General features: G+C 48.5%; 1 protein-coding gene across 5 annotated transcripts in view; it reads right to left on the bottom strand.

The window, feature by feature from the left end:
* TPK1 (thiamin pyrophosphokinase 1) overlaps positions 1-27,022 on the bottom strand; it is a 2,318,051-nt gene that overhangs the window by 2,216,785 nt on the left and 74,244 nt on the right. For 4 of the 5 annotated variants that reach the window (XM_069648300.1, XM_069648305.1, XM_069648301.1 and 1 more), the window contains exon 2: positions 5,025-5,055. The exons of the other annotated variant lie outside the window; for it this stretch is intronic. The gene's annotated coding sequence lies outside the window, so the exon portion shown is untranslated. The remainder of the gene's footprint in view (positions 1-5,024; positions 5,056-27,022) is intronic. 5 annotated transcript variants of the gene reach the window in all.

A 27,022-nucleotide genomic window follows, 5' to 3' on the forward strand; every position in this document is an offset into this window, starting at 1 on the left:
TTAAGTGAATCCAATGCTCCTTCTAGCACAACTGATAAAGCTATTGGAGCATAATAACTGGCGGCTAACCTCAGAACAGTACAATAAACTCTCATAAGGTCTCTTAACGAATTCAGTTCAATCTAAGAAGAAACGTTCAACAAGCTAGTAAAGGAGAGCAATAAGGAGGGATCACCCAGTGGCCCCTGCCCACCAGACAAACATCTACTCCCTAAAAAAAAAGCCTCCTGTTTATACTTCCAAACATTGACAAATCTATCACTGGAGATAGGAATTTTACTGAATGCTTTCAAAACTGCCTATATTAAGCAGCTCCTAAAAAAACAGGAAAAGCAGACGACCATACCCCGCCAAATCCTTCCAAGGCATGTAAATAAAAAGAAATTCATTGAAGAAAGCGTACTAACTGCACCTTCAGAAAGAAATAGATTTCATATACCTACATCAGAGGAACAATGTGAAATCTAAATAAATTGCAACAGATAAGAAATACAGAGTATCCACATTATTAAAAAAACGTATAGCCAAAGATCTTCATCTAATACCTTGTCTCCTTACAATCAAGAGCATCCCTGTGGCTCTACAAAAATGGGCATACTAGAACAACAAACTACTGATTTGGTTGTATAGTATCATAACAGGAGGCATTCAGAGCTGCCAGTTTGCCACTTCGACGTTCCACAGGCCAGAGGAGAAAATCAAGACTAAAATGTAAAAACAATTAAGCTATCAGCCCTCTGTCGTAGCCAGTAATGGCCCATCAGCCTCCCACACTGAGGCTAAGTAGGCCAGGGCATTACCCTGAAGCTATTTGCACCCAGTGCTCTGTCTGGGGTGCAAATAGTTTTATTGGGATTTGTTTGGAAGGTGGGCTCCGGCCGGATGGCATGAGCTCAATGGTGCAGGATGTTCTTGGGGGGGCATATGGAAAGGGTGGGGGCCAGAGAAGGTGCTGTAGCGATAATGCGCCTTAAACGGGTGCAGATATATGTACAGATTAGACATCCAATTAAGGTACACTTCAAGGCCCCAAATCCTTTTAAAAAGCAAATACTCCATTTTAGTTCTACCCATAGCGCTTCCTGTTTAGAAACGCCTCATTGCCCACTCAGCATTTGAGTGTTTAATGACCTTAATATCATTCGGAGTAGGTCTTGCATTCATTCCAAATGCAAATATTGAATACCATTGCCTTAACCAGTTTTAACCACACCAACCCCATCCCTTTGGCATTTAAAAGCACATCCCAAGCGATTTTCCTACATAGTTTCAGGACTTCACACTACACATTTGCAGCCATAGAAATATGGATCTTAATTTGGCTTCGTAAGAAAGCAGGCGTAAATACACCTATACATAAAACCAGTGTAGTAGGGGTCTTCTTAAGCAGACAAAAACATGTTTTATAGGCCTCTTTTCATCATCAAGCATAATGTGTAAGGGGACCCTGGTTTCAGTCATTAAGGCGGGCTAAGACTTGGGCAAATTGGCGCGGGGTGACATGCCAATTCATGTTTATCGTAATGGAGACACTTTATATAGCAAACTGGTGGCTGATGTGAAAGATGTATTACTTATATTGACTGACCAGAAAGCTTTATTGATGGGACATTTCATCTGGCAAGTTTCAGGATACAAGATTCATCTTTTCAAGTCAGAAGGTCTCTGAACAGGTTGAAAAAAGTTGCTGCCATTTAGGAAGTTGGTAAGGCAGTTCGCTCATAACCGAATTTCCATCTTAGAATGAGAATATCCCCTGCTATCCTCCCACTCCAACACTGGGACGTCAATCCCATAAACAAGTGCCAAATTAGGATTGATGTCCGCAGTGTCCTCCATGAATATCATGAAGATAAGAAAATATTTTGCCCCAGCTGCAGTGGCTCCTCCAAAGGATGCTGCCGGCAATAACAAAAACGTACTGAAGAAGGGGTTTTCAAGGTTTATATTGCACTTATGTATGATGCATTTTGTACTTAACCCTGATTTTCCTCCTCCATTGAAAACAGGCGAGTCTACAGGTGGAGGGAGAAGGGAGTTGACAGGTTGGACTAGCAGTGCACATTTCTGGCCCTTGAGCGTACAAACCTACCAGGATAAAAACCTATCAGGATAAAAACGGAATATGAAAACTATTTACACATTTGGTACAGTGGATGCAAATTTGTTCTATCTATTCTCATGTGGGAAATCAGCACAGTAGAAATGGCAAGGGGGAGCTTGATGTTGCTAGATGTTTTGTAGCCCTCTGACAGAGAAGCTTAAAACATTTTAAATCCAAATGCGACCCCACATCACCTCAAAAAAAGGCACATTTATTTGGTAAACATTTGAGCTATACTTCTAGTACCAAGTAGCATAAACCCTATGAATTCTGAGGCAGGAGAGACAAAAGTTGTTTACAGGCTGACTCACGTAAATTGTGTGATCTTTCTGAAACTATTTTTTTTTAGTAAGAGTTCTGTAAACACCTCTGTAGTTGTCCTAAAACCTAGACATATTGTGAAATGTTGTTGGCAAATGGACCAGTAAAATGACAACATAAGTTAAGCGCTAGCCTCAGACATCTGTTTTCAGCCTGAAGGATACATGTTCAAAACCTGTCAGGCTGGCTCGACCCATCATATTTTGAAGGTTACTGCAGTGGCTTACTGGTCTGGGCCATAGTGCTACCTGCGCACATTGGGACCATCAGAGGAAAAAAACAGACACGCACACATGCACAAACATATGCACATGAATACTTCATTATGGAACATGTAAGAATATCCAAGAACACGGCCTTGCCCTGGAGTATCCTAAATCAATCTGCTATCCAATTTGCCTCAAGCCAATTTAGTGCTGTTAGTGCAACAGGGGTGTAAAGTGATTTGGTGATATTTCAAAGAAAAATTGAAAATTTACCACTGTGAAAGACCTAGCATGCTTAAAAACTACGACGTATTGGGAAGTACATCCATGGACATCCCTTGGACCGATGCATTTACTAACCTCTTTTGCAGGCTTGTGTGTTAATGTGATTGGGAAAGCCATTAGAATGCTTCAAGGATCCCCGTCCTTTCCCAGAGGGAGAAGTTGTAACGCAGGCCAGCCAGAGCTCCAGGATAGTTGGGGGTGATGTCCCTGGCCTTGGGCAGCTGTCTCCTATATGGGCGACCATCCCCAAGTGCAGCGGCTGCCCCAGGGAGCCCCGGCAGCCACGGAAGGGTCCCCATACCTTCCCCGAGGGAAATTCTGTAGCACAGCCCAGCCAGCACTCCAGGATGATCAGGGGTGATGTCCCTGGCCTTGAGCGGCTGTCTCCCACGTGGGTCATTAGTCCCCAAGTCCAGCAGCAATTCCGGGGAGCCCCGTCAGGGACCCCATTCTGCCCCAGAGGGAAACGCTGTACCGCAGCTCAGCCAGAGCTCCAGGCTGGGCTTGGGGATGGTCGACCCACATGGGAGATGGGTGCCCAAGGCCAGGTACATCACCCCCAACCAACCTGGAGCCCTGGCTGGCCTGCGTTACATTTCCCTCCGGGAAGGGATGGTGACCACACTGGGGCTCCCTGGAACCGCTGTTGGGCTTGCGGTTGGTCGACCCATATGAGAGACAGCCGCCCAAGGCCAGGGACATCACCCCCGACTATCCTGGAGCTCTGGCTGGCCTGCGTTACAGCTTCTCCCTTCGGGAAAGGACGGAGGACCCTGCCGGGGCTCCCTGGAACTGCCGCTGCACTTGGGGATGGTCGGCCCACATCGGAGACAACCGCCCACGGTGGCCTGCATAACAGCTTTTTCCTCCGGGAAGGAGTCCCTGCCAGGGTTCCCTGGGACCGCCGTTGGGCTTATGGACAGTCAACCCACATGGGAGACAGGCACCTAAGGCCAGGGACATCACCCCCAACTATACTGGAGCTATGGCTGACGTGCTTTACAGCTTCTCCCTCCCGAAAAGGATGGTGACCTTGCCGGGGCTCCCTGGGACTGCCGCTGGGCTTTGGGTGGTAGACCTACATGGGAAACAAATGCCCAAGGCCGGGAACATCATCCCTAACTGTCCACGGAGATCTGGCTGTGCTGTGTTACAGCTTTTCCCCACCAGGGAGGCTCGCCATTGTGCTAATCCCTCCCCGGTGGGAAAAGCTGTAACGCAGCCGAGCCAGAACGTCAGGACGGTTAGGGGTGATGTCCCCGACTTTGGGCATCTGTCTCCCATTTGGTTCTACCGTCCCCAAGCACAGCAGCAGTCCCAGGGAGCCCCGGCAGGGTCCCTGTCCTTTCCTGGCGAGAGAAGCTGTAACGCAGGCCCGCTATAGCCCCAGTATAGTCAAGGGCGGATGTCCCTGGCTTTGGGCACCCATCTCCCATGTGGGTCGTCCATCCCTAAGTGCAGCGGTTGTCCCAGGGATCGCCGGCAGGGCCCCCATCCCTTCCCAGAGGGAAATTCTGTAACGCAGCACAGCCAGCACTCCAGGATGGTCGGAGGTGAAGTCCTCTGTCACCCATGTGGGTCGTCTGTCCCCAAGTCCACCGGCTGTCTCACGGAGCCCCGGCAGGGTCCACATTCCTCCCCAGAGGGAAAAGCTGTAACGCAGCCCAGTCAGCGCTCCAGGCTGGACTTGGGGACGGTCAACTCACATGGGAGAAGGGTACCCAAGGCCAGCGACAGTACATCCAACCATCCTGAGCTGCGTTACAGAATGTCCCTCTGGGAAGGGATGGGGACCCGGCCGGAGCTCCCTAAGACTGCCACTGCACTTGGGGATGTTCACCCACATGGGAGACAGCCGTTCAAGCCAGGGACATCACCCCCAACTATCCCGGTGCTCTGGCTGACCTGCGTTTCCAGCTCCTCCCTCCGGGAAGGGATGGGTGTCCCGGAGGGGCTCCCTGGGCATTACCTCTGCTCCACCCGCTCCCGACCACACCAATGACACTTCAGTCACAGTCCCGCCAACCACACTAACAATCCGCCGCCATATTACAACATAATTATAACAGTTATAGTTTAATAACAAAAGGACATTTCGTACTACTTACATAAGTCAGCGAAAGCTTCTGCCTGCCACAACTGTAAACAAAACAAAAAACATTCATTATCTGTGGTCAGCCCACCAAAAACAAATCAGAACTATTATGCTCGTATCACCCCCACCCCTTTCATCAACCCATCCTTGGTGGGTGATGTCCCCCTCCCTGGACGGATGTCTCCAATGTCAGTCTACCGTCCGCAAGCCCATGCTGCACCTCTGGCTGGGCTGCGCTACATATTTTCCCTTTGGGGAGGAATGGGGACCTTGCTGGGGCTCCCTGGACTGTTGCTGGACTTGGGGACAGTCGACCCACATGGGAGACAGGCACCCAAGGCCAGAGGCATCACCTCCGACAATCCTGGAGTTCTGGCTGGCCTCTATTACAGCTGCTCCCTGCGGAAAAGGACAGGGACTGTGCCGGGCCTCCCTGGAAGCACCGCTGGGCTTAGGGACATTTAACCCACATGGGAGACAGCCACCTAATGCCAGGGACATGACCCACTTACCACCCTGGAGCTATAGCTGGGTTGCGTTACAGCTTCTCCATCCAGGAAAGGATGGGGCCCCTGCAGATGCTCCCTGGAACAGCCACTGGACTTGTGGACAGTCAACCCACATGAGGGACAGTCATCAAAGGCAGGGACATCACCCCCAACCATCCTGGAGCTCAGGTTGGGTTGCATTACAGGACTTTCCTCTGGGAAGGATGGGGACTGTAAGGAAGGCATGGTATCAACAGTAAGATAGACACAAGTGACCAGTGTTCAAGGGTGTTTATTGAACTCTCATGCGGGTGTGATAAACGCCTATCTAAACCTAAATTTAAAGATGGGAGCAAGTACGACCATCAAATAATAAACAATGCAGTCCTAGTGGAGTCTTGACAACATAAAAGGGCCTATGCTAAAAAAAGAATATTACCAATCCTTACCAATAATTTACAAATAGCGGGGGGTGAAGTCCATGAAAAAGAAAGAAGTGTTCACAAAATTATACGTCAGGGTGTTTGGGCTGTTGGCCTCCTTACCCCACTTTTTCAGCACGGGAAGAGGCGGTTCACTCGAGCAAAGCACACACTCTGGCTTCTGCAGCATGAGGATGCAGTTCCTTTTGATAGTTCAAAACCTTCTGTATCTAAGCTTCTTTACTTCCTGTAAGTCTCTTGACTCAGAAGGCCTGGTACACATAAAAACACTATGAAAACGCTCTTTTCCCTTTTCCAGTATTCAATTTGGGGTGTTCACCCTAGATCCCCCTCAGACCGTATGAGATGCCTTCCAAGGCAAAAGTTCAATGTTGAATGCCCCTCAGTTGGGCTCAGATCCTTCCAAAACAAAAGTTCAGATAATTCTTCCTTTGGTGACCTACGCCTCACCACGGATCCCCCTCAGCCGGGCTCAGATCCCTTTCTGTTGGTCAGTTAGTCTCTGCATCAGTTGGATACCAAACAGCGACCGAATGGGCACCCACGTGGCGCCAAACCACTCTGTGTAAGGTATCTTTTCTTAACTTCCAAAGTTCAATTATAACGTTCAGTTACTCCTCTTGGTTGTCATTCAGGTCTGCGTCGCTCATTACAAACGCCTCACACATTGTTGTACAATGTTGACGCTTGCAACCTTGGTTCAAAACACAGGCTGGTCTGGTATCAGTCTCTCAGATTCACTGGCTGTGCTGCTTTTTCTGAGGCCACCTTGTTGTTGGAGCCAAGGACAGTACCACGGCAGCAATCGCTCCTCCCCACCTTGGTTAACGACGCGGGAGAGCCCAAGGTACCTCTGCCACACTGTGCAGGTTTGATCAGCCTTAGTTCCTGGTCTTCGTTTTTTTACTTTCCAAGGCTCATGAAAGTAACAGTCTTTAGAGTTCACAGGTGCTACCCTCCTTACGTCTCTCTCGGGTCTCGCCATCTTTCTCCTTGTATTAAACTGCCATCTTGGAACTGTTTCCTTGTGTGTTTTGCCTTGCTCATAGTGTGCCTTTGTGCTCCGCCTTTTATCAGTGGGGGAAGTGTGATGGAAGTCAGGTGTGTGTAATATTCTAATTTGCAATTGCCTCACCATGCCATGGTGTTGGGACATGTCAGGTATACGGCTCTGGTGTTAGTCCACTGTCGCTCACGGTGAACTGTCCGTGAGAAGAGTGTGTGTCGGAAAAGGGGCAGGGTTTGAATTCCTACGTATCCTACTTGGTAGGATGGGGAAAAGGTGTTATTGGGAAGTGTTCCACTTCCACTCCCCGAAGACCCCTCATCCAGGTGATCCTCCCGAACTTGTCCACCACCAGGAACTGGATCTAAAAACTATGGCTATGTCCTGGCCACCTGGATGACAGCACCCCTGGGACTAGTGGGTGAGACATCTTCTGGTTTCTCACAGGGCCCTGCCATGGCTCGCTGCGACTGCTGCTGCACTTGTGGATGGTCGACCCACATGGGAGACAGCCGCCCAAGGCCGCGGACATCCCCCCTGACTATCCTGGAGCTCTGGCTGGCCTGTGTTACAGCCTCTCCCACCAGGAAAGGACAATGTCCCTACCCGGGCTCCCTGGGACTGCCGCTGTATTTGGAGAAGGTAGACCCACATGGAAGATGGATGCCCTAGGCCGGGGACATCACCTCCAACCGTTCTGGAGTTCTGGCTGGGCTGCATAACAGCTTTTCCCTCCGGGGAGGTATTGGCACACTGCTGGGGCTCCCTGGTGGGGAAAAGCTTGGCCATGGCCAAGGTGAAATGCCAATTTTCACAGCACTCTAAGTCTGCCCACAAGGACAGTCTTCCTCTGAAATGCCAGACAATGTTCCTCAAAACAAGAGCTCCAACAGTAACCCGAGGTGCATATTTCCCCCTTGCTGGGCATCATTTTATTTTAAACAAATAAAGCATGCAAAGCTGACCCATACGTATCAGAGCCCTGTACAACCAGTTTATCAACATACCATAAACAATAATGCATAACAATAGTAAATTACAACAAAATGCTTACAAGAGTTATTGAAAACAATATCTAAATCGACACTAAAGAAGAACTTAAACATTTTTTTAAAACAGAACTGCAGTATATCAAACAAGTCACGAAAAGAGGGGCAAGTACGGAAGAGGGAGGAACGGACTAAGGAGGGAAATCCTGGACTACTAGTCTCTGCTCTGCCTCATCAGCGCCTTTTTTCACTCTTTTTATCCCTGCCTACCTATTAGTGAATCAAAACTCCAGGAATCTTTGGATTTTATTAAATGGGAATTACGACCAGCAAAGAAAGCTAATCCAAGATGTCAAGATGTCATTGAGAAAGAATGGATTAAGTACTTTTCATCGATGTACAAGGACCGATTGGAAGACTGCAAAGCAAGAGAGCCACCTTCAACCGCTAGATGGAACATAGCTTGGGACGCCGATGATCTATTGAAACATATGAAGCACTTAAATCCTTTGCGTGCTCCCGGGCCGGATGGATTATGCAATGAAAACCTGAGACAGAATCCCGAATTGTGGACAGAGTTGTGTCTGGATCGATTCAAGATCTATTCAAGCTAATAAATAAAACAAGGTCAATACCATCTAGCTGGCAATCAGCCATTTTGATACTGATTTTTAAGCAAGGAGACAGACAAAACCCACCAAACTATCACCCTATAGCCCTTCTTGACCCGCTAGGCAATTTGCATGTTTACTATTACTATTAAAACAACTGATCAAGTGAGCAATGGCTGCGGGCAGGTGCGACCCAAGGCAAATGGGTTTAGTAAAAAACGTAGGGACAAACGTCAACCTGCTTATCTTAAATATCCTAAAGTTTGAAGCTATAAAAGAAAATTCGACGACACATGCAGCCTTCATCGATCTCCAGCTTGCTTTTGATGCAATTAATAGAACAAAATTATGGAGCAAGCTTGAAAGCTGGAACTATCCAAAGGAGATCCTGAATCCAATTAAAGCCCTGTATTCTAATGCATCAATAAGAATTACATTTTCTCAACAAGGACACCTTTCATCTAAAATTCTCACATGGAATGGACTGAAACAGGGTTGCCCACTGGCGGCAACCCTATTCAGTCTGTTCATCTCTGACCTAAAAGAACATCAAATAAATACAAAAGTAAACCCGCAGAGCCTGAACAATGCGCAAATAGCATACATATTATACACCGATGATCAAAGCATATATATTATACACCGATGATCTAGTAATCCTTGATAGAATGCAAGTCGGATTACAGCACCAAATAGTACAACTTGAATCATATGTCAAGGCCAATGATTTAAATATCAATGTTAAAAATACAAAAGTGATGACCCTTTCCAGTTATCCAAACACCAAGAAGAAGCCACTAAGTATATTTCTGGAAGGGAAAAAAGTGGAGACAGCAACCTTGTTCAAGTATCTAGGGCTCCTACCAAATAATCCCCAACAGGAAAAGAATGGGTTGGAAAGCTGAAAGAAAAAGCCCTATCTCTGGCTCGTCAGGGAAGAGTCCTACATCTCAAGTACGGGAAGTTTTCACTAAAACCAATTTTAACTTTCTATAGACAAAAAATAATGCCGATTTTGACAAGGCTCTGAAACAATTTTGAATGTACCCCCATAACTGTGGACACAACTTGAAGGGATCATCTGGAGAAAGATCTTATCTCTCCCTCCATCCTATCCAATGCCACGTATAAGGTATGAAATCGCATGGCAATCACTCGAGGCGATAAAAACCTGGAAATCTCTAACGTTACATAGAAAGATAATATCAAAAGATGATATTCCTGCAATTGACATCTTAAGAAGGAAAATAACAAATTTTCTGTTTTAAATAGGTGGAAAGAAGCATGTTCTCAAATAATGCGGATTGAAGAGATCTCCATGGACAGGGTTATTAATCGACCACAAAAGGCGGAAAAATGAAGATCGTAAGAAATGACTGGATCCGTACCCAACATACCAACCTGATTTGAACAGTGAATTGGAAATAAGGGCTTTACATGAAATGCCTCAATATCTGCAACTGTGTCCTGACCAAGCCAGCAGAGATACATTTATGAGACTTCGTCTAAACCTCCTCCCAACAGGGGAGGTTTTGGTTAAAACAGAACAACTGCCAGCCTCACAGATATGTTGTAGATTCTGCTTACAGCAAGACCAAGTGGAGTCTATACAACACCTCATTATGGACTGTATAGCTCTGGAGAATAAATTACTTTTATTCAGTGGAATGTTGCCCCGAACAAGAGTACAGTTGAATACAGAACAAGGATGGACCTTAATTAAATCTGGAAGCGATAAAATTTTGACACTCCGAGTCATCCAATTCTGGAATGCGATAATGAGTCTTAATGAACGTTAAAGATTAAGAAAATGTAATGGAAGTTTAACTTTAAGAAATCCAATTTTAAGCTGTTTGCCTCTGATAACATGATCACTTCATAAAAGGCTGAGTTCTTTGCAAACCTAGCCTCTCCTCAATCATCGAATTAGGGGTCTTAGATCCCCAAGAAATGTGTTGTTCAACTTGCAAATAAACACTAGAGAATTATAGCTGGATGGCTATAATGTAGTGTGCTCACAATAGGTCTGTCAAGCAGAACTAGCAAGGTTGAGTGTTTATACAATGTAGCTAATGTTCAAATCAATCATTACCAAGTTAAACAATTAAAAGTGTGTTTTCATGTAGAACAAGTGAAATACAGGAGAGGAACAGAGTTAAAGGCCAATGCTATTTGGATAATCCAGATCCTTCTTCTGGGCCTTTCTGCAAGCAAAAAATACAACATACCATCAAAGAAATAGCAAAACCCAAATAACAAAGACTTCTGTGTCATTTAGTTAAGTGCACACAGTTAGATGAAACCCTTTCTAAGACACAGAACTGTAAGGTCAGATGGAGAAGGCAAAACAGGTGTATACCACAGAGATGTGGGTAAAAAGAATCAATGGTCCCTCAAAGATACATTTGGTTAAGTACAAAAAGTTAGAGAAAATCCTTCCTAATACTCAGTGCTGCAAATTCAGATGGAGAAAGATAGAAAAGATAAAACCAAAATGTACTCCACAGAGAAAAGTGGGTGAAAAATCCATTATCACTGAAAGTTACAGAAGAGTGAACTAACGGAAAAAAAGCAGCAGGAAACTGCCACCCATTGTGACAGAATAAACATGAGTGAGCATACCACTACCACATTAAGGCAAAACATATCTGTTCACACAAAACTAACCAACCCAACTCAGTGGGGATCCCCTAGACTGAATTCTGTAAAACACATCAAAACCTATGACCATAAAAAACAGAAATGAAGATAAATATCCAGGTAGATATCAGAGACAGAGTACTGATAGAAAATATGATTCAGACAAGCCTGAATCAAGACCAGCAAACAAAATTCAATTCCCTTACATAAACAGAGACCTGTATGCAAAACGCTAAAACACATATTGCTGGGATTCGCAGGCAAGATGATGCTTAGTGCGTCTGCAGTCCTACTTTGTACAAAAAACAAGTGATCAAGATCGCACACATGACACAGAAGGCTGTCCATAAATAGTACAAACCACAGTGTGGACATAGCTCACAAATAAGCAATTTCGAAGCGCAACATTCCAGCTGGTGTACTTGTACCGTAGATGACAAGAGAACAAAGAAGGTGGGCACTTTGCTACTCTATTTCAAATGAATTACTACTCAGTAGAAAACTACTCAAGAGAAATAAAACAAAGAGCAAACAATTTCCATTCTATTGAATATTTAGTACATAGTGACTATCCTAGCTTAGTTAGAAAACCTCATTTACATTACACATTCTTGCACTCAAACTGTGGTGCGATTCCAACACAGCAGTAATTACAGTGTCCTACTAGGCAAATAATAATCGATAATCTCAGAAAAAGTTCAAGAGGCCAGATAATGATACGTCAAAGACAAAAAAAAGAGGGCGCTGTTGAGCAGCCAACAAATGCGGACATAAGAATCTGTGGGTCCGCCGGGGCTGCCTAATTTCCTTATAAATATCCTACTTTCCCTTAAGGGCCAGGGTCCTGCTGATACCCGAGGTGTGGAGAGAGCATACATGCCAATATCACAAAATTTTGGGGAAAACCGGAGCTTGCTGGACAAAATCGGAGCTCTCTTAGCCGCCAGTGACGCCCTCGTGTTCGCAGCATTCTGGGCCGTGTGGAGCCTGAAGAGATCAGAGGGAGGAGGAGCGCTGCTGAGCCACTGGGCTGGCATAGTCAACAGGCACTTGGGCCGTGCTGGACACCTGTGTCCTGGACTGTCCGTCATGCCCTTATAAGAGCCAAGCCGACTGCAGGCGGTGGAATCCGTGGAGTGCCCAGGACCTGGGGGCTGCTTCACCGGGTTTGGCGAGCAGTGTGCTGGGACCGCGGATGACCAAAGGCAGTGACCATAAACAGGTGCGGTGCGGGCCGACAGAGTGTTGAGACCTCAGTGGTGGGTAAAACTGGCAGCGAGCTGAAGGGCGCAAGGATGAAGCCGAGCGGCCATTGGAAGCCGGCTCCGCTGTGAGGCGTGCGCCCAGATGAACTCGCCACCTGCGGTTCCTCCCTGAAGTGGGCCCGGTGAACAAGTGAAGGAGAAGCGGAGGTAGGTCAGCGGGGGCTCACCCCTCTGCCCACCCCCCCTCCCTACGAACCTTTGGAGCACAGAGAAAGACCACATGGCGGTCGGCTTGGGGAGCCTGCATACCACAACACGTGGTCTTGGACTGCAGTAAGGTCTGTCAAGTAAGTGGCACACTGAGTACACTAGCCATCTACGGAAAGGGAGAAAGACAATATATGGGTCATTAACCTGTAGAAAAGGGCTGAATGGTACACAGGCCCAGGCAAACAGGGCGAAGACAGGCCCAGATGGCCGGCGTTGGAACGAGAACTCCTGCAGACAGAGTGGGTGCCTCAGTCAATATTTCCTATGAGGCCCACCTGACCCCCCCCTCAACTGTGATGCGGAGATAGGCCTTTTATATGGGGCCGCCATCTGAGCCATAAGAGACACCGACTACTGAAGCCCCATGGTCCTTTGCTGAACGGAGGGTACTTTTTATGCCCCCAAGAACTGCACTATCCGGGGAGTCGGACCGGACCCGAGATCACGTTGCCGCATATAAGAGCGGCCATAGACACTTCGGCACAAGGGCAATGTGCACCGTAGGAGACTTTAGCAATATAATTGAATTACCGGAGGGGTATTCTGGAATAGCGCACTGACACTGGACCGTGGATTCATGGCCCTATATCCCCCTCCTACACAACACTCACACGACGAGGCATAAGAGGGTGGCAACGGTGGGACAACCTACCTTACCACGCACAGGGCCACGGGGTGCCATAAAGCTACGAAATACTGCCCCTGGGTCGCTCCACCATACCTGAGAAATGGTGAAGGATACATCCTGCAGGGGAGCAACGCAGAACAAAATCGATAAATATACGAGCGCCCTGCCCCCGGGTCGTCAGCGAATCCAGGACATCGGTAGAGACCAAAATTGATGGGCTTACCTCTGAAGTTTCCTTCTTGAGACAGGACCTGAGAAACTTAACATCCCGTGTAGAACAAACGGAGCAGCGGATATCTGACACTGTCAAGAAAGTGGCGGGCCGCCTCGAACAAATGGAGCGGAAACTCACCATTTTAGAAAATAGGAGCAGAAGACAGCAAAGGGCGGTCCTGCCGCAATAATCTCTGCATACTCGGTCTTCCGGAACGGGAGGAGGGGCCCTCTATGGAACTCTTCCTGGAAAGTTGCTTCTCAGGCCCCCAAAAAACTCTCAAACGTCTTTTCCATTGAGAGGGCGCACAGGATCCCAGCTGGCAGACCGGTTCCCCGCCCCCTCTCCCCCCCCTGCACACAGTGATGGCCAGACTACAGGGATCGCAATACCCTCCTTCATATGGCAAGAGTAATGCTGGTGATACCCAACCCCCTGAGCAACAAACGGCAACACACGAAGAAGATGGGAACGTAGGATTACCAGAGAAAGTGGGGGGAACATAAAATCCGGTGACACACGAAGGGCCCTACGAGAACCCGAGGGGGTGCTTGTTGGGGGTGTTCTCTCCCCCCTGCTCCTATGTGGAGGAACACTCCACCGTTAAGATTGGGACCCACACGAGTCTTGCAGCTCCGGATGGAGGTGAAGAGAAATAGACAGCCCCCAGGGTTTCCCCAAATTGGTTTTAATGTGTTTAAGGTTACATGAGTTTGGGCGAATGGTGCTTCTGGTTAGGGGGAGGGGCAGAGTGCAGGTTGGGGGGAGTTTGCGGGGTATGGTTTGTGGGTATTGGGGGAAATGGGTATAAATGTTCATTGTTACACTGGGTAAAATATGGAAACAGGGTACCCCCTTCGCCCAGATCGAGGAATGGGAGTTCTCAATTTTTGCGAGTTAAAAAGGTTCGACACTTGTGGTTTGAATTGTACAAGTGTGAAGCAGTAGCGGGGATGGCATGGAGCAGACGCCAGGGTTTGGGACTGGAGGCGGCACATGACATGAGGGTGATCCAAGACATACAACATCATCCTCAGACGAAACAGGTCGATGGTGACGATGACATGACACAGATGGGACAGATCTCACTGATGACCTGGAATGTTAACGGCCTGGGATCTTGCATAAAATGGAAGCTGGTGCTTCAATATCTCAATCGATACTTCCCTGTTGTTTCCTTTATCACTGAAACCCACTTAATGGGCACTAGCTGCAGGGTCTTTAAAAGGTTCAATTATCCACAAACATATCAGGCTGCATTCTCTAGGGGCACTATGATTCTTCTTCATAAGCGAGTGCCGTTTCAAGCTAAGAAAGTGAGATCGGACCCCCACGGCATGTTCCTGGTGGTACTCAGTGACATCTGGGGGGAGGCCTTAGGCCTCATTGCTGCCTACACACACCCCACACTTACAGCAGAGCTCCTCAGTGAGCTACAAACAATAATGATAGAGGAGCGTGTGGACTCTTGGGCAATGGGTGGGGACTTTAATTAGGTTATGGAGGTCGCTCAAAACAGAACACACAGGGGCAACAGGGGGGTGGATGTCCCGACCAAACTATACACCAAACTATACACCTTCGCAGAGGCAATGGGACTATTTGACACAAGGAGGGCATTGCACACCTCGGCACAGGGTTTTCACTTTACTCCAATGCACATAAGTCATTCGCAAAACTTGACTATGTCCTTATTCCCAAGAATATGGCTCATAGGTTAACATCTGCAGAATTCCTTGCGAGAGGGATATCGGATCACTCCCCCCTACTGCTAAAGCTGAAGGGCAGGCAGCATAAATGGAAAGCCAGTTGGCGCTTGAATGCCTATTATCTAGGGATACCTGGGATTGCGGAGGGACTCTCCAATAACACCTCAGAGTATTTTGGCCTCAATGAAGGGTCGGTAGACTGCCCAATTACGAGATAGGAAGCGTCTAAGACAGTCCTTCGTGGGGAAGCCATTTCTTGGTGGCAGCTCACCGTAAACAACACACTAAAGAGGTTGTTGAGGCAGAGACTCAAGTGGTCAGGCGGGAGGAACAACTGCTAGAAGAGGGGACCCAAAACGCACATGAAGCCCTGATAACGGCACAAGAGGTTCTAAAAAACACTTCCCTGGATAACGCTTGGGCGGGCCATTGGTCAGTCCGGAGCCACATTTATGAAAAGGAGGACAAAGCAAGCAAATCTCTGGCCTGGTTAGAGAAAGACTGGAATTATGCAAGGGGCGGGTATGGGCCAAACAAGTGGACGATGGGGAAATACTGAGAGGGGACTCCGATAACGCGGGGGCTTTTGCCAATTACTATGCACGATTGTACCCCCCCATACTAGGCAGCTCAAACTTCCTTGATTCAATTACAACGCCTAGGCTCTCTGGACAACAGGTTGAGCAACTTGACTCCGAGATCACCGAAGCGGAAGTGGGGGAAGCACTGGCACAATTGCAATCAGTGAAGACTCCTGGCCCTAAAGGCTTTCTGGTGGAGACCTAGAAGCGATTAGGTGGGGTGCTAATGAGGCACATGCACCGCATGTTCCCCCGCAGTAGGGAGCTAGGCGCACTCCCCCTGGACTTTCGGAGGACATGGATTGTGGTAATTCCCAAACCCGGGAAACCGCCGGAACGTTGTGCCTCATATAGGCCCATATCATTGATAAACGGGGAAGCAAACATTCTACCCAGACCAGTGTGGATTTATGCCAGGCAAATCTACTCGAATGAACCTACGCAGGGTTCAGATTGCCCTAGACTGAGCCCCTGAGATCCCGGACCCGTTGGCCCTCCTTGCGATTTCAAGAAAGCCTTTGACTCAGTGGGATGCTCTGTGGGAGATTATGAGACGGATGGAATTCGGGCAAGGCTTCATGTCATGGGTCAAACTCCTCTGTACTCTTCCTGAAGCTAGGATGTTCCCGCTGGGTCGTGGAACCAGACAGGGCTGCCCCGTCTCACCTCTTCTGTTTTTTTCTCGTAATCAAACCTTTAGCGATTAGACTAAGAACAGATGTTAACTGGTCTGGGTTCACTTGGCTGGGGGTGGGTGGGGTTATCGAGTCTCGCTATATGCAGATGACCTCCTTATCTACCTCGGCAACCCAGTGGTCTCCTGCCTGGTTCTGTCCCAGGTTCTCTCAGAGTACCAATATTTTGGGGGACTTCGGGTGAATAAACAGAAGACAATATACTTCCCTATCCAGGGAGGCAATGCTGCGATCCCCGAACATTGTCCATACCCGGTCTCAGTTCTGGGCTTTACCTATTTGGGCATACGGGTCAGTCCAACGCTAGATGGTTTCCTTAGGCTCAACCTGATACAAATGAAAGGGTCGGTGGTTCACTCGTGCACTCCCCTTTTGTTCAGTCACCGTAAAAATAAAGTAAACAATTTATGGGTTGTACCCAGGTATGATGATTCTCAATTTTTATATAGTCACATCTATTTGCGTAAAATATGGTTAAATATAAAACATCACAGAATTATTAGGTTTTGGTCATACAGAAAAAAACACAAGAACATAGCCAACAAATCAATACAATTGCTTGTGCATTGAACAGAGTATAAATCCTCTACTGTCGATATATGGCGAACAGTGTCAAAAAAACAAGTGAACATTTGGAACAGAAATAAGAAAACAGGTTTTTTTTACAAGGCAGTGTCAATACACTGGTAACACTGTGGTTAAAAGGTGCGTCTACACTGGGGTGTTTCAGCCATCTATAGGGGCTGGATATGCCTCATATCTGATACAGCCTTCTTCAGGACGGGGGACTCTATGAGCAGGAGGTTCATGGAGTGCTGTGGAAAGGAAATGGCCACACGTATTCTAATGGGAGGGAACTCTCATCTATGAAGTTCACAATGGACTCCTCTAAGTCGGGCTGTGGACTTCTGGGTGCGTTATACGCATCGGCAGAACCTCAAGGGATTTTCAGAGTATCCTCTGTAGTGATCTGTGCGCGTGCGGCTGCGTGCAGCAAGGGATGTGCTCTTGCAGTAAATGCTGAGTCACAATGTACGACGCGATCCTGATGTCAGCTCGTGGATCGGGAAACCCAGTGTTTTTCTGTTTTTTTCTGTATGACCAAAACCTAATAATTTTGTGATGTTTTATATTGTACCATACTTTACGCAAATAGATGTAACTATATAAAAATTGAGAATCATCATACCTGGGTACAACCCATAAAGTGTTTACTTTATTTTTACGGTGATTGAACAAAAGGGGAGTGCACGAGTGAACCACCGACCCTTTCATTTATATCCTTGTTTCATAAGAAGCCCTCCTAGGCAGAATAGGGTCTTCTCCAGGAGCCCTCATTTCTAAATCTTAGGCTCAACCTGCAACCGGTGGTGGATAGATTCAGAGAAGACGTTTCACACTGGCAGGCCCTTCCGCTATCGTTGTTGGGACAGGCGGCGCTGTTCAAAATGATGACGCTTGGAAGGCTACTGCATGTCCTTCAGAACGTCCCACTTCCCGCCCCCCCCCCCCCCCCGAAACCTTTGTGTCCATTGAAAGGACCCTACGTACAATGCTCTGGGGTGAGAAACAGCCCTGTGTTGCGCTTAAGACTCTCCAGCGCTCGATATGGGAGGGTGGTATAGGATTACTGAATATTCACATCTATTACTGGGCGGCACAAACGGGGGTGGTAAATGAGTGGCTACACAGCGACCCGATGCTCCTGCATATCTGGGTAAAAATCGGCGACTCCTCCCTCCTGTTACTATACGATGACACCAAGGGCTTGAAAGGGATTCCAAGGATGTCACTCCACACCTGGCAAGTTCGGGAGGAGGCACACCGACACATAGGATGAGCTGCCAGACCAACATTGGTTCAGCCCTTGAGGCATAACTCAAACCTCCCTGAAATACAGAACATTGGATACTTTGGGACCTGGGGGAAGCAAGGCTTATGCACACTGGCAGACATTATTCAAGAGGGGCGAATTTTGTATTTTGAGGCTCATCATGGGAAGTATGGGCTGCAACCCATGGACCTCTTTAGACACTCTCGGCTCACTCACGACATGAATGCCCAATTCCCGAACCTGGCTGATATCCCCGCCGGTACCCCCCTAGAGATAAGTGTTCTCCCAGACCGTATCCCTTCTAAGGTTACCTCGACCCTTTACCAAGCGCTCAACTCCTTTGGCACTAGAGATCTTACAAAGTTGAAAGAAAAATGGGAAAATGACCTGGGCATCCTGGAGGCGAAAGAATGGGTGGAAGCGTTGATGTTCCCCCGAGAAATAGGTATTGATGCCACGCTGCGTCTGATACAGCTCAGAATATTACATAGGTCATACTACTCTAGTAAAATGATAGCCAAATGGGGGGGGGGCAAGGATGGGGAATGTCTCCCGTGCAAAAGAACAGAAGGCGCTTTTTTCCATATGATCTGGGAGTGTGGAGTACTGCAGAAGTTCTGGACGCCATGCACCACTAGACTCTCCGATATACTGGGTCCCCAGTTCCAAGAGACCCTAAACTCATACTATTAGGGGTGCGAAACGGACTTCACCAAGTATGAAAAAGCATTGGGGCGTGGCCAGCAAGCAAAGGCAGCCTTCATGACCCTCGTGAGCTCCACTGGCCGCCGACGAAATCCTAACAAAATATCCTGTTTTGGCGGCACGATTTTCACTGAAGTTTCACATATGGGAGTGTGAATGTCCGAGGGTGCCCACATCGAACTTACGGGCCTGCAGTAACATCCCTTTCGTGGCTAAACACCGGGCGAGGTGCTGCGCGGCGGCGAAGAGGGAAGCTTCCCAAGATGGCCGCCGGGGCAGAATAAAGGAGTTGACGACTGGTGAGGGAAGGCGCACTGTGGATAGTGACAGAGAAACCCTGAGAATTGCCGGCGGGGACCCGCTTCGCCTGTGACCGAGAGACACGAGGTAACAGACAGCCTTGGTGGCCGCGGCCGATGGCGCTGCCGGAGCCTGGGAAAACAGACAGCCTGTCCGTTTGAAGCGCAGCAGGATTGCGGAGGCAGCCCAAGCCACCCAACGAATCCTCCGGACCTCTCCGATAGTGCCGGGGGCTTGCCAACCACGCGGGAGAATTGGGATGCTGGAACGGTTCGTACAGCGCTGGCCCATGTCTGCGGGCACTGCAGGCTGCCGCGCATCTACCCGGGAGCCCAACTGGCATGGTGTGGACCCACGGGGGAGAGGCAACAGGGAAGGACCCCTGCAGGCAAGCCACCGATCAGCGGCAACTACAGAGACCGTGCCTTCTGAAGCTGGCGGGCGGCCATGGCCGCTTGAGCATGAAACTCACGCCTCATTGACTCCGTCACCTGAACAACCCTAATTATACTCCTCACGGAATACAACCTGTCCACACCATCGGTGCAAACATCCGATTGCAGATTGAATCCTGACGGAACTGGAACCCAGAGGTGTGGCTCGCACCAACTGAGGACATGCACCTGGAGTGAGTCGGGCTGGGGGAGCGGGAGGTGACGAGGCGGCCTTCTCGATCTGCGCCGGAGCCCCCTGATACGGTCTTGACACCCTGTCTCCAGAGTAACCTACAGGCCATACAAGATACAAAGGTGCCCTCGCTGCTGTATATGAGGGATGAAAAAACAGGAAGTTTCGTCTAGGAGCCGGCCCCCCAACCCCCAGCAGGGAGCTATAACTGGTGTGGGCGAGACGGCGCCCAGGGTTTGAACAGCCGCTGGGTCTGATTCATCAGTTGATCGGCTGTGCCCCGGTTTGGGCAGGCCGGCTCGCCGGGGCGGATCTCCCGTGGTGCAGCGGTGCTCCTGCGTGACGCCAACATCGAAGTGACACTGTGCAGGTTCGGTGCTCCACAACTAACAGGCCCTTGCGAGCCGGCGATCGAGGAGCGGTGGTGCGCGGAGTGGAACCCTACGACGAGGGGAAGCCAATAGGAGCTGAAAGTTGCTATGAAAGAGCCGCTGCCCTTCAAAGTATGGACAATATCCCAGCTGGGGGGGACACCGGATACCAGGGGGACAAATTGCTGTATTGTCAGTATTTGATTGCTGCATTTAGCCCAGTATTTGACTGTTGCATTTAGCCCATTATTTGATTGCTGCATTTAGCCCAGTATTTGACTGTTGCTTTTAACCCAATGTTTGATTACTGCATTCATCCTGCCTAGTATTTGATGACCGTTCTTAGCCTACTCTGCCCAGTATCCAACCACAGCATTTAAGTCTAGTCCCCCTAGCTTAACTAGAACTAACACTATGTACTCTTACCTGCCTAACCTAGTCCACCAAGCATTACTCACCAATCTGATAGCTATACTTACTATCGTCTATATGACCACGCCTACATTTCTGCCCATAGAGGGCTCAGGAGCCCACATACAACCTACCTCCAAACCTTGTAACCTAGCACAGAGGAACCTTAGACTCCGGGCTCGACTACCCAAAATATTCGAACCCATTATCAAACACAATATCAACCTGGAACACCTCTGACCCAAATTACTCCCACCATTGGAAACCACCGCCCCTCTCAGGCGCAAACTCCACCATAAAATTAATAAACATATAGCCAACCTCCCTCTCACAGTGCAGCCAGAACCAGAATTAAAAGCTGCATTGATCAATGCCAGATCTTTAGTCGCGCATGCTACTGACATAGCAGATGTCATACGCGAAAACGACCTTGATTTCATCGCCATTACTGAATCATGGCTCCATGAGGCAGCAGGTCCTGCACTCACTCTAGCAGTCCCAGAAAAGTATACCATCCTTAGAGCTGACAGACCAGACGCACGAGGTGGAGGAATAGCAATTATCGCCAAATCCAACCTATCTATGAGAATCACCTCCACACCCTACCTGAAATCCTGTGAGCTTCTTTCTATCAAACTACCCACCGCCAATTCCCAAACACTTAATATTTACCTCCTCTATAGACCCCCAGGCCCCACCAATACCTTCAATGAAGATATCACCTCTGTTATCTCTGAGAAGCTAAAAAATTCCTCTCAAACCTTAGTGTTAGGAGACTTCAACCTAGGGTACAACGATATCAATGACCTCCAGGCTACTGCCACAGCTAATACCTTGTCAGAACTAGGCTACACGCAGATCGTGAATATTCCCACACATACCAAAGGGAGAACTCTAGACTGGATTGCCAGTCATAACTGTAACCCCTCTATAACAGCCATTGCCCCCCAAATATGGTCAGACCATCACCTTATCTCCTTTACCCTCAACACTAATAGAACCACAGTTCTAACACCCACTCCCGCCATACCCACCTTAACCAGAAATAAGAAAAATATCACAGCGGATAATATTCTGCCTCACATCCTACCCAAACTTAATTCTCTACCTGACCATACCGACCCAGGCATCCTAGTGGAGGAATTCAATAACGCTATGTCCACTGCCCTTGACAGAGTTGCTCAGCTTAAACTTAGAAACAGTAAACCAAAAAAGCATCTAAACTCCTGGTTTACACCCCATTTAAAAAACTTAAGACTACAGAAGAGAAAATGTGAAACAGCATGGAACCGGCATCCTACCGCTGAAAATAAAACCAACCTAATAAACATCTCCTCGCAATACAAAAAAGAGATCATCCTGACCAAACAAGAAACCTATAATAATAGGATCACCCAAGCCAACTCCAGTATGAAGGAGCTATTCTCCATCCTAAAAGAACTGGAAACTCCTATCGCAGCACAGGACAATTCCATCAAAGATAAAACCTGGTGTACTGACATACAACTGGCACTAACCAACAAAGTGGCCAACCTCCAAACTAAAATTGCCCTAAAGAAAGCCTCATTACCAACCCAACCTCCTGTGGACAAAACCCCCACACCCAAACCCAAAGAATCTACCCAATTCCGCTTCTCCAAGGTCTCAGTAATTGAGGTAGAAAAGACCATTCTGACTCTTAAACCGTCTAATTGCAAAGGTGACCAATGCCCCGCACAATTGATAAAGGACGCGGCTAGAGATCTAGCCCCCTTCATCACAAAACTTATTAATGCCTCCTTCACTACGGGCACCATCCCTCGCAACCTAAAAGAATCTTGGGTACTCCCCCCTCCTGAAAAAACAAACTTTGGACCCCAACATTCCTACAAATTATAGACCCATCACCACAGTGCCTTTCTTACTAAAAATGTTAAACAAGGTAGCGTACACCCAAATCCAGAACTTCCTTGAGATAAACCATCTCCTTGGAACACGCCAATCCGGTTTCCGCCCGCAACACGGCACAGACACAGCCCTTATTGACCTAAAGGCCCAAATAGACTCACTCAGAGACAAGGGCAAACTAGCTCTCCTTCTCTTTCTGGACCTCTCAGCCGCCTTTGATTTGGTGGACCACAGAGTCCTATGCAATCACTTGGACTCAGCGGCCCACTTCTCAGGGGAGGCGATAGTCTGGATACAGTCATTCCTTAGTGACAGGACCATGAGGGTGTTCTCCCCCGCAGCGACAGCAGACCCGATTCCTATCACCTGCGGAGTGCCACAGGGATCCTGTGTCTCGCCAACACTCTATAACATCTTCACCAAGCCACTCTTCGACGATCTCGATAATCTGGGTATCACCTATACCAACTACGCAGACGATACCCAGATTCTCCTACCACTTAATGGGGATTATGTTGAAGACCTGGCTCTGGTGAACAGAGTCTATAGCATCGTTCAAGCATGGATGGCCAACCATGGCCTATGCTTGAACGATGACAAAACAGAGCTTATCATCCTGGGCACTGCAGCCCGCATCTCCAAACTCAACCAAAACTACTCAGTCTTCATCATCGATGTCAACACTATCAAGGTCGCCAGAGAAGTAAAAACCTTAGGTTTCTACCTTGATGCAACACTATCCTTAACCAAACAGGTGAACTCACTGGCCTCATCCACGGCCTATACATGTAAATTAATACGAGCTGGGAAACATTTATCAGATGACAGTTGTCTTATCCTAGCCAGAGCCCTCATCTTATCAAAATTAGATTATTGTAACTCCCTTTACATAGGGACAACCAAACAAATCATCAATAGAATTCAAGTGCTCCAAAATAATGCACTTAGAGCGGCCTTAAGCATCCCTAGAAGAGCACATATCTCAGAAATAAGACGTAAACACAAATGGCTTTCTACTCAAGAAAAAATTAACCTTAAATCTGCCTCCATCAACCACAAATGTTTAAATAACAAAGCCACAGCTACCTTTCAGAACGCTTCAATAGGAAAAATCCCTCCAGACTTACAAGGACAGTCAGCCCTAACTGCCTCCTAGTGCCCAGATTTAAACTTACCACTATTGGAGGATCCAGCTTCCCAGTCAAGGCAGCTCAGTTATGGAACGCCCTACCTCTTGCACTTAGATCCGACCAAACGTTCAACAACTTCAGAAAGAATACCATAAAATGGCTCACCCAGAATGCAACATAAATGGCACTCTACCTCTCGCACCTCCACTTGTACTCTACCTGACTTGCTATTTTGTTCGCCATTGATTTGACTGTTTGGTGGCGCTCTATCTGCACTTGTACTTGTCTCACCTGTAGAGCCAAAAAACTGTCTACTCTGTAACTTGCTTGTTCTGTAACTTGTAACTTTCTGTAAACCTCCTTGTCTCTTGCGCCCTGCTACCTCAGGGTCCGGTGCGCATAACAAATAAACAAACAAACAAACAAACAAACAAACGCACCAGAAATTGGAAGCCCTCCACTGCTGCTGCGCTGCGACACATGCCTGCCCCCTCCCCACTGGGCTAAACTGCGTTGGATGGAGGACAGTAACATGGGGCCAATCACCCTGGAAAAGACCAGATACAATCCACACTTGAGGGAGCGCCCTAGAACACATTACTACGCCCAAAGGCGTTAAAGCCTGAGGAAAGCATGCTAGAAGTACAACACCCTGGAACTATAACATTGCCCGCAAGTCATACAGTACAAGGACAATTTTCAGGCCGGCCCTTGCTGGCTGGACGGGCACACTCGGCTGTGATATGCCTCGTGCGCCCCCTATCCTGCCAATGGACTGAGCCATAGAAAACGCCACAGAAAGGAAGAACCTGGAGTAAAATGGGTCGTGGTGCCCTCAGCAGAGCACCGCCGAGGAATCGAGAGGATCTGCAGCTCCCCTGGGGCCCTCCCCCCGGAAGACAACTGGCGCACCGCACTTGATGCCCCACAGGGATTACCACGATACTCAACCTGGTTGCCGACCCACTGGTGCGGGCAACGCATCCTGTGTCCCTCTCATCTCGTCCCTGTTGCACCACGCCCTGCACGTCATCGGAGGTGAAGATGGGGAAGGATAAAAGTAAAAGAACCACCACACAGAGTACTATAGATCAGCACGCTACAAGCTCCTTCGACGCAGCCCCTGGTGCAGGGACACAACCGACCCCGATACCACCAGCCGACTCCCTGACTCTGAAGGACGTGAGGGCGGCCATCGCCAACTCTCGCTCCTCATTGGAGAAGAAGATGGACAGTATTTCTGCCAAAGTGTCCTTCCTAGGTCACGATCTCCAAAAACTCTCGGCCCGCACTGGGGAGGTAGAAAATCGCGTGTCCGGAGTGGAAGACGGCCTTGGTGGTGTGCAGCAACAACTATCACAGGCACTAACTCGCCTGAAAACGCTGAAAGCCCGTGTGGACGAGAGTGAGGGCTGATCGCGCAGGAGCAATATCCACATTCTGGGCCTTCCGGAGGCCACGGAAGGGCCCAATATGGAACTTTTTTTGGAGCAATGGTTGGCAGATCTCTTTACGCCTAAAACCCTTTCAAAGTTCTTTACTATTGAACAGGCCCACAGGATCCCAGCGGGCAGACCAATCCCTGGATCGTTTCCGAGAACAGTTACGGCCAAGCTTTTGAATTACTGCACCAGGGACGCAATCCTGCAGATGGCCCGGACAAAAGGGTCGATCACGTACAACGGCAACAAGATCGCCTTTTTCCCAGACTACACCGGGGAGGTTCAGAGGGCTAGACAGTCATTTGAACACCTCAAGAGGAAGCTGCACTCTATGAACGTGAAATATGTGCTATTATTCCCGGCCCACCTCAGGGCACCACGGTTCATTTCACCGACCTGCAGGAAGCTTGGAAGTGGGCCGAAACCCATATTGATGGAGACTGGTCGGCACCAGAACCTGGTAACAGATCACGGAATAGACTTTGTCTGGAAAAAAACGCAGAGTAGTGAGGAAAGTCAACGTAAGAGGTTTCATGAGGTAGGGCAACAACCGAATTATCGATTTTCAGTAGATCGTCACTCCGCCTGCCACCAACCTCATCAATGCCCTTCCCGCCTTCAAATTCTGATGTTGGCGGCCATGCTGGCTGCCAACTAAAACCCCCCGGTTCGCAGCGAAGACAGTAAGTGCTGGGCACGTCAGAGTCCGGGGAGTTTATTTAGTTAATTAACACTGTAGCGCCAGTTCCCCAGCGCCAGCTATGTTCGGGCGACAGATACTTCAGGTTGGGGTGGAGTATGGAGGGTAGGGGGGATTGTTAGTAGTTACACTCACAGGGTAGTCACATCAGTTTTGTTGCCACACACAAGGCCGCAATTCAATTCCGCTCTGGTATACACACAGTCATCCCACGTGACCGCTATGTCCACAACAGCAAATGCACCAAACGCTCATCACACGCGCCATCACATCCTCCAAACATACTCTCAACACAGAGCACTATTGACCACATCACGGATGTTCAAACTCCTCTAGCAACTGAGGACCGCTTCAAACCCCTCCAATTCCTCACTTGGAACGTAAATGGCATGGGATCAAGCATTAAACGATGCCTCATTGTTCAGTTCCTGAACAGGCGTTCTCCCGAAATGGCCCTCCTCAGTGAAACCCACCTAGCAGGCTCAACCTGCCAGTTCTTTCGCAGGACTAATTATCGTCAGGCGTTCCATGCGGGGTACGCTGTCGAGGTCCCGGGGAGTTCTGATCCTGTTCCATAAATGTCTTCCATTCGAGTTAACCGCAGTGGAACAGGACCCCAGCGGCCGGTTTGTGCTGGTGCGAGGCACGCGCTGGGGGGAAACACTATCAATACTAGCAATATACTCTCCTCCCGGACTGGGGTAAGGGCTGCTGAGAGAGGTGACCACCTTACTGGCTCATCACCAGCCGGAATTTGTAGATCCTGGGGAGCGGGGGGGTGACTTCAACAATGTGGTATGTAACAAACATGACCGAACCCACATCCGGAATCGCAACCCTAATTTACCCACTAGATTGGCTACCTTTTCATCGGCGCTAGGCCTGTGTGATGTATAGAGAGAACTCCATCCCGCTGAACAGGGCTTCTCCTTCCACTCGGGAGCCCATGCATCCTTGTCCAGGATCGACTACTTCTTCCTCCCAACATCCGAGGCGAGTAGAGTGATTAAGGCAGAACCAGAGCACCACCGGAAGGTGGCCGAGGCAGAGGGGGAGGTGGAAAAATAGGAATCTAGGTATATTGTAGAGGCCTCCCCAGAGACACACCGCTCTCTTATAAAAGCC

The sequence above is a fragment of the Ambystoma mexicanum genome, chromosome 2q (genome assembly GCF_040938575.1).
Source record: "Ambystoma mexicanum isolate Mex_15411 chromosome 2q, UKY_AmexF1_1, whole genome shotgun sequence".
In the NCBI taxonomy this organism is placed as follows: domain Eukaryota; kingdom Metazoa; phylum Chordata; class Amphibia; order Caudata; family Ambystomatidae; genus Ambystoma; species Ambystoma mexicanum.